This window comes from Gossypium raimondii, chromosome 10 (assembly GCF_025698545.1).
Source record: "Gossypium raimondii isolate GPD5lz chromosome 10, ASM2569854v1, whole genome shotgun sequence".
Taxonomy (NCBI): domain Eukaryota; kingdom Viridiplantae; phylum Streptophyta; class Magnoliopsida; order Malvales; family Malvaceae; genus Gossypium; species Gossypium raimondii.
The window spans coordinates 42,538,810-42,545,729 of NC_068574.1; the positions used below are offsets into that span (position 1 = coordinate 42,538,810).

The following is a 6,920-nucleotide window of genomic DNA, read 5'->3' on the forward strand; positions in this document are numbered from 1 at the left end:
TATATATACATACTTATATATTATTTATGCTTTACACTTTATACCTTATATGTACATATATATATTTACACATATACATACATATTTTTATTTATACATATATACATACATATTTATCTCTTTACATTTTAACCTTATTCATTTTCTTTATTGTTATTTACATGCTCACTATTATTTTTAAAAGAAAGTTTTAATTCTATTCGTTTATTTACTTGTTATAATATGATTGGTTTGTATCTTAAATTTATTTATTTCATTTTTGATGATTGTTCGTATCTTTCATACTTACATTACGAATTCATTTTTGTTTTGTTACGTGTATTAACATTGTGTTTGATTTCTACTATTTCGCGTTAAATTGTTTTTATTCAATGTATAAATTATGACTTTTGAATAAACAAAATTTCGTGTTTAGATTTGAGAAAGTCGTACCCTAACTTACTAGGTTTCGATTTTCGCAATAAATCTAAATACACGAATCTTTTCAAACTCAAGTTTTAAACGATCTCGGGAATTAAGAAAAGATCGTGTCCTAACTTACTGGGCATAATCCCTTTTTTAATCCGAGATAGCTAAATATCTTTAAAATAAGTAAATTTTCGACATTCATTCGCACATCGGGAATTCAAGACATTGTGTCCTAACTTATTGGATATAATTCTCTTTCTCGATTAACGTGAGATATGCCCTTTTCCCGTAGATTTTCAACATTTCAATAAAGGATCGTATTTTAAATTTCTTTAAAGTTTTCAATCTTCGAAACTAAGACATTAATTAATCAACTAGGTACCAATTTTGGGCGTTACGAGGGTGCTAATCCTTTCTTGTACGTAACCGACTCACGAACCCATTTTTCTGAATTTCGTGGACCAAAATCGTTGTTTTAATAAAATTAAATTGTTTATTAGAAACAACCACTTTACAAGATGACCCGATCACACCTCATCAAAAAGGATCGGTGGCGACTCCCATTTTAATTTTCGTTTTCAAAATCCAAGTCGACCCGTTTTATCAAAAAAATAGTGTCAACACTCATAATATAATTCCCTAAGGATTTAGTTGGTTCCATGGCCTCGTTTACCAATTACCATATTTGACTTCATAAACTCCTTTTTACTTTCCATGTAGCATATCTCCGCGTTTCTTGCATATAAATCTGCATGAAAGCTTTACTTTTCATGTATCACTAAATCACAAACGGCTGCATATTGAATGGGAGACGTGTATAAACTCAAGAAAAGAATAAAAACTCACATGTTCATTTAAGGATCTTGTCATAGACTCTGGTCCATCCTATATAAACTTTTTCAGCTTATTAGTTAACAACCATGATACAATGAAACAGAAGTGTGTAATTTGTACATGGAAACGGAAAACAAAAGTTCATTAAAATGGCATCAAAAGCATTATCTTCAAGCTGTAGGTAATGGAAAAAATTTTGGAACTCACACTCTAATCCTATTAATAAGGTGCATTTATATATTCATGAATCAATACAACTCTGTACCATGAAATCTACTATAGCACCAAGAAACTAAATAAAACCTCAGAGAAAAAGATTCATTTCTAGTTTGTGCACATTTTATACAAAAGCAAATGCATGAATATTCCATACCGGAGAAAAATGAGAAAAGGATTTGTGGCTTGAAGTCTAAACTTTCACTGGATGAAGCATATGTTAGTTTCAGGATTATGACATAATACCTGGAAATTTGCTCTCCTTTTGCAACATTGTAGAGAGAAACCAAGCATGGGGTATAAGCAATTGCATCAAATTGTGAGCGAATCCGGAAGGATTTAGCTCCTCGCATATGTCTCCTCTTTTGGTTGTAACAAGTTATTTCCTCATTATTTAGCAACATAAATATTTCTCCATTGCTCAAAACAAGCATTGGTTGATAGATATCCCAGCCATATCCCTTTGGGTACATATCTTTAATGACAAATTGTTTGGTCCAAGACTCCTTGACACCATATTCTTTCATAACCCAAATGTCAAATTCCACGAAATCTGGAAAATAACATATAAACAGACAACCTCCTAGCACTCCAGTCGTTGTGTATTCTGTAAATACCTTATCCAATTCCTGAAAATGATCAGGGGGTGGAGCTATACCAAACTGCTCAGTATCAATGTCAAAAGAATTTATGAATTCACCAGCACCACCAAAAGAAATGTTATATCAATGAAGGGCTCCATTCAAGAAAGCGTTGAAAGGTAAAGAAACAAGGTCAGTAGGTGCATTTCCGAACCCGATGCTTCTCCATGTACGACTCCCAATGGTGTATATTTCAGCCATTGGATAATTCGATTCAACTATAGGATAATAGCTGTGCAAAAGTTTGTATTGATTAGTGACAGTTGAATAACCAAGTCCCCAAAAACGACTCCTACACCTTTCCTTATAAGGTGGTTGAATTGTGATAAATTCACCCAAAATTGGGTTACACACATAGAAAGGGTATCTTTTTTTGGTCCAAGTAAACAAAGCAAACCATTGCATGCACTGATATCAGAAATATCCCAAGTGGGTACATTAGATTTGGGTGTAAGTTGAGTTTGGAGACCTGGAAACTTGCACCAACAGCATAAATGTGGGATAAGTGGAGCCCTTTTCGAGATTTTTGGAGTGGCTTAGTTTTGATTAAAATGCAGAGAGGTGATATTGAAAGGTGGAGGCCTGCAAATTCAGGATCAGAAATGAGAGAGATGAATCTCTTGCAAACGCACCTGCAATGGAGAAGGTCATGGATGGGAAGCCTTGAGAGAATGCCTAAGATTAAAGGCTGTGGGAGTTGAAACAATCTGCAACTGTTTGCTGTTGGTTCATGTCTGTTGCTTGATGGTTCCATTGCTCCTTGCTTTCAGCCTCTCATTTTCTGATAATTTTCTTTCCACTTGAAATGGGATTGAACTCTATACGCGTAAGACACTACCAAGTAAGAAGCTTGAAATAGTTTAAATTGTAAATGTTTCTTTGAATTTTTCGTTCTGGAACCCTAAAATGGAATATTTTTCTACTGTGTTTATTCATTTATGTACCATATAAGTTAGGGGTAATCCAGTGGAGTTAACTTATACTTACGTTGGAGTTTATTCAAATATATATTTTTAAGTTTAAAATTTGATTCATTCTTTTTTATTAATTGAGTCAATTAATTTTTTTACCTCTTATCTAGAGCTGTCCATGGGACGGGCCAGGCCGGGCCCAAAAAATTTTTCAGCCCGCTTCTTAGGCCCGGGCCTAGCTCGAAATATGGGCCTGAGATTTTGTCCAAGCCCGGCCCGGGGAAAAAATATGAAACCTGAGCCCGGCCCTGCCCGGCCCGACCCGTTTTTTAATTAAAATTAAAATTATATTTTTATTAAAATTAAAACTACTTGTTATTAAAATTAATTGTTATCAAAATTAATTGTTATTAAAATTGTATCAAATTATTTTTTTTTTGTACTAGTCAACATTTTGTAAAATTTAGCATTTTGTTCTTAAAATTATTAATTGTTACTAAAATTATCAAATTATATCAAATTATTAATTGTTAATTGTATTAATTGTTGTAACAAAATCTAACATTTTGTAACTTAAAACTTAAAATAAAACTAAAACTAGTATATTTTAAAAATAAAATATATATATATTTAATATATTTTCGGGCCGGGCCGGGCCTAGGCCAAAAAAATTTTGCCCGAGACCTGGCCCGTTTTCTAAACGGGCCTCATTTTTTGCCCAAGCCCATATTTCGGGTCTATATTTTTACCCGAACCCTCCCATATTTCGAGCGGGCCGTCTACTCTTATCACACTTATATTTCGAAGAATTTCTGGTCTATTTGGTTTGATCTTATTTAAAAACATTGAATTTTTTATTTTTTATATTTTTAAAATGTCTTTATTTTTTTTTTTTAAAGAGTTTTTTTATTTTAAAATTTATAATTTTAAAATTTTATGTTTTTTTGTTTAAAACATGAAAAATAATTTTAATTTTAAAAATATTGCATATTTGTAAAGGGTATAAACCAAATTGTTAAAAATCTATAAATATTGAAGGTTAAAAATTTTAAAATTTTAAAATTTTAAAATTAACATACTCGCAAACTAGTACGTAATAGTCGAATCGGTCTAAAAAATAAGTTGAACTCGTAGTTAAACCAAATTTTTTAATTTTTAATAATTTATTTATTTTGGACAAGTGGTTCTGGAAACCAATTAATCAGACTAGTTTAAAATTAATTCAACTATCGCTTCAATTGATTTTTTAGCTCGGTTCAACCAGTTTATATCAATTTACCGGTTAATCAATTTTTAACTTTCACCAAATCGATACTCAATCTGACTGGTCAGTTCAGCCCGATTTAAATAATATTAAATTTTAAAATTTATTATATTTTAAAAATCATTTCTATATTTTAGTTTTTGAATTTTAAAAGTTTACTTTTACATAAATTTTATATATATTTTTAAAAAGTAGTTTTTATTTTTAGCGAAATTATGATGTTTAAAATTTTATTTTATATTTAAAACTATGAACAACTTATTTTTAAAAATTTTTATATAAAATTTAAAAGTAAAGATCAAATTCACATAAAATCTTTGACATAATTAATTTCATAGGGCTCCGCGTAAAATCTTTTTAGATGGCTTAATGTCATAAGAGGTTAAATGCTCATCTTTTTCTCACCGACTATTCTCTTTCCTTGTTTCGTCATAATTAATTTCATCGGGCTCCGCGTAAAAATTTGATCACACTATATTTTCTTTAAGTAAAAGTCACTTTAGATTTTAGTCTTAATCCATTTTATTTTATTTTTATAAAATTTTTGGGGTAATTTACCTAAAATAGCTGTTTTTTTTTTAAATTTATCGAAATGGGCTGATTTTTTTATTATTTATCGAAATTATCCATTTTTCGGGAAATCGCGTCCACGTCAGCGCGATGTCAACGTATGTGTCAGGACATCGCGTCTACGTTAGCGCGACCTGCTGACGTGGACGCGATGTCCCTCGCGCGTGAACAGTACCCCACGGTCAAATTTTTTACCGTTGCCCCCCCAACGGTCAAAAATAAAAAACTATAAAACCCCCCACCCCTTTTATTTTTCACAAACAAATCCTATCTCAATTTCCTTCCAAAATCCTCTCAATTTCCTTCCAAACTTCTCTTAAACTCTCAATTTCCTTTCAAAATCCTCTCAATTTCATTCCAAAAATCTCTCAAATCCATATTAAATTTCAATTTCCCCTCAATTTCATTTTTTTAAATAATTTCAAATTTTTTTATATTTTTTAAAAATAATTTTAAATTTTTTTTATATTTTCATCAATGGCCGGATCATTGATTCGTCTTGATAAGAATCACATATCGGTGGAGCAATTGAAAATGGTAAGTATTAAATTTAAATTTTAAATATTATTTAAGATATTTTTATTTATGTATTTTTAGAAAATTATTAATTTATTATTTGTTATAAAAGTCTGAAGATCGGGTATTGGAATGCACTATCCGGAATATGCATGGTCCTCCATCACCGTTAGTAGAGAACTACCTGTGGGAAGCGGGTTTTTGGCACGTGGCGACGGTAGGCCGAGGATGCAAGTTGGAGCCGAAACTGATCAGTGCGTTGATCGAGAGGTGGAGACCCGAGACGCACACATTTCATCTTCCATGTGGTGAGTGTACTATCACTCTAAAAGATGTCCATCTGCAATTGGGATTGCCGGTGGACGGGCACCCAGTCACCGGGTCTGCCCAATCTAGCAATTGGGAGGCGGTGTGCTACGAGCTTTGGGCTACTGCTCGGATAAAATGGATGGAGGTAAGGTGGAGATGGGTGGTTACGTGCCACCTTCCCCGATCCGAATGCAAATTCAACTGAAATTGAAAGAATCCGATATGCTCGATCATACATTCTTCAAATCATTGGAGGTTATCTGATGCCCGACAAGTCACGGAGCCGTGTACATCTAAGGTGGCTGCTAAAACTCGTTAATTTTAGAGGAGCCGGTGAATTTAGTTGGGGGTCTGCCGTCTTGGCAACATTATATCGGGAGATGTGCGGGGCGACGCGACCGAGGAGAGCAAACATTGGAGGTTGTCTGTCATTATTGCATTCATGGGCACGGTTTCGCTTTCCATTTCTATGTCCTCGAGTGAACCACCCACATACATTCCCACTCGTAACGAGGTAAATTTTATATTACATTTTGGAATTGTTATGTAGATTTTGTAAGAATAAAAGTATGCTAAAAATTTATTTAATTAGGTGGAACCATCCGGCAAGTTATCGTGGATTACCGTCTGAACTTAAAGATATACGGCTTCTATTGGAGCAACGGTCGGAAGCAGAAGTAAGTATTATTGCAAATAGATATTTCCATACATTCGCTAGTGGGACCGGTATATAGTATTTAGTATTTAGTATTATGTATGTAACTGATATTTCTATCATGTTCATGTAGTTTCAATGGACACCATACGAGGATCCGGCAATCCGGGCAGTAATCCCGGAAGAGTTTTTACAAAATCCGAACGCTTGGTACGCGAAAGTGGTGTTGATCAACTATGCAACCGTGGAGCCCCACTAGACAGACAGAATCCTACGACAGTTTGGATGTAGACAACCGATTCCTGCGGACCCTGAGGTGTTTGACGATCACCACAAAATCGACCTTCGGCTGTTAGGTACGGATTGGCCTAGATACTGGTCAGAGTACACGGAAATGTGGGAAAATCGGCATGAATATCTACCTACTCGGAAGAAATCATCGTTCGGAGTTAGCGTGCGTTCGAATACATGCCATGGTTTAGGATCCATGGAAGCCAGATTATTTACGCCAGAGGAGAGGCAACGGCAATTACGTCTCAGAAGGGGAAGGCGCGGGCCTCTAAATCCAAGAGGAGAAGACTTCGAAGGCAGCTCCT

At 33.9% G+C, this 6,920-nt stretch overlaps 1 pseudogene; it reads right to left on the bottom strand.

Moving 5' to 3' along the window:
* Window positions 1–910: 910 nt before the first annotated feature.
* Window positions 911–3,002, bottom strand: LOC105774993 (F-box protein At3g07870-like; annotated as a pseudogene).
* Window positions 3,003–6,920: the final 3,918 nt, after the last annotated feature.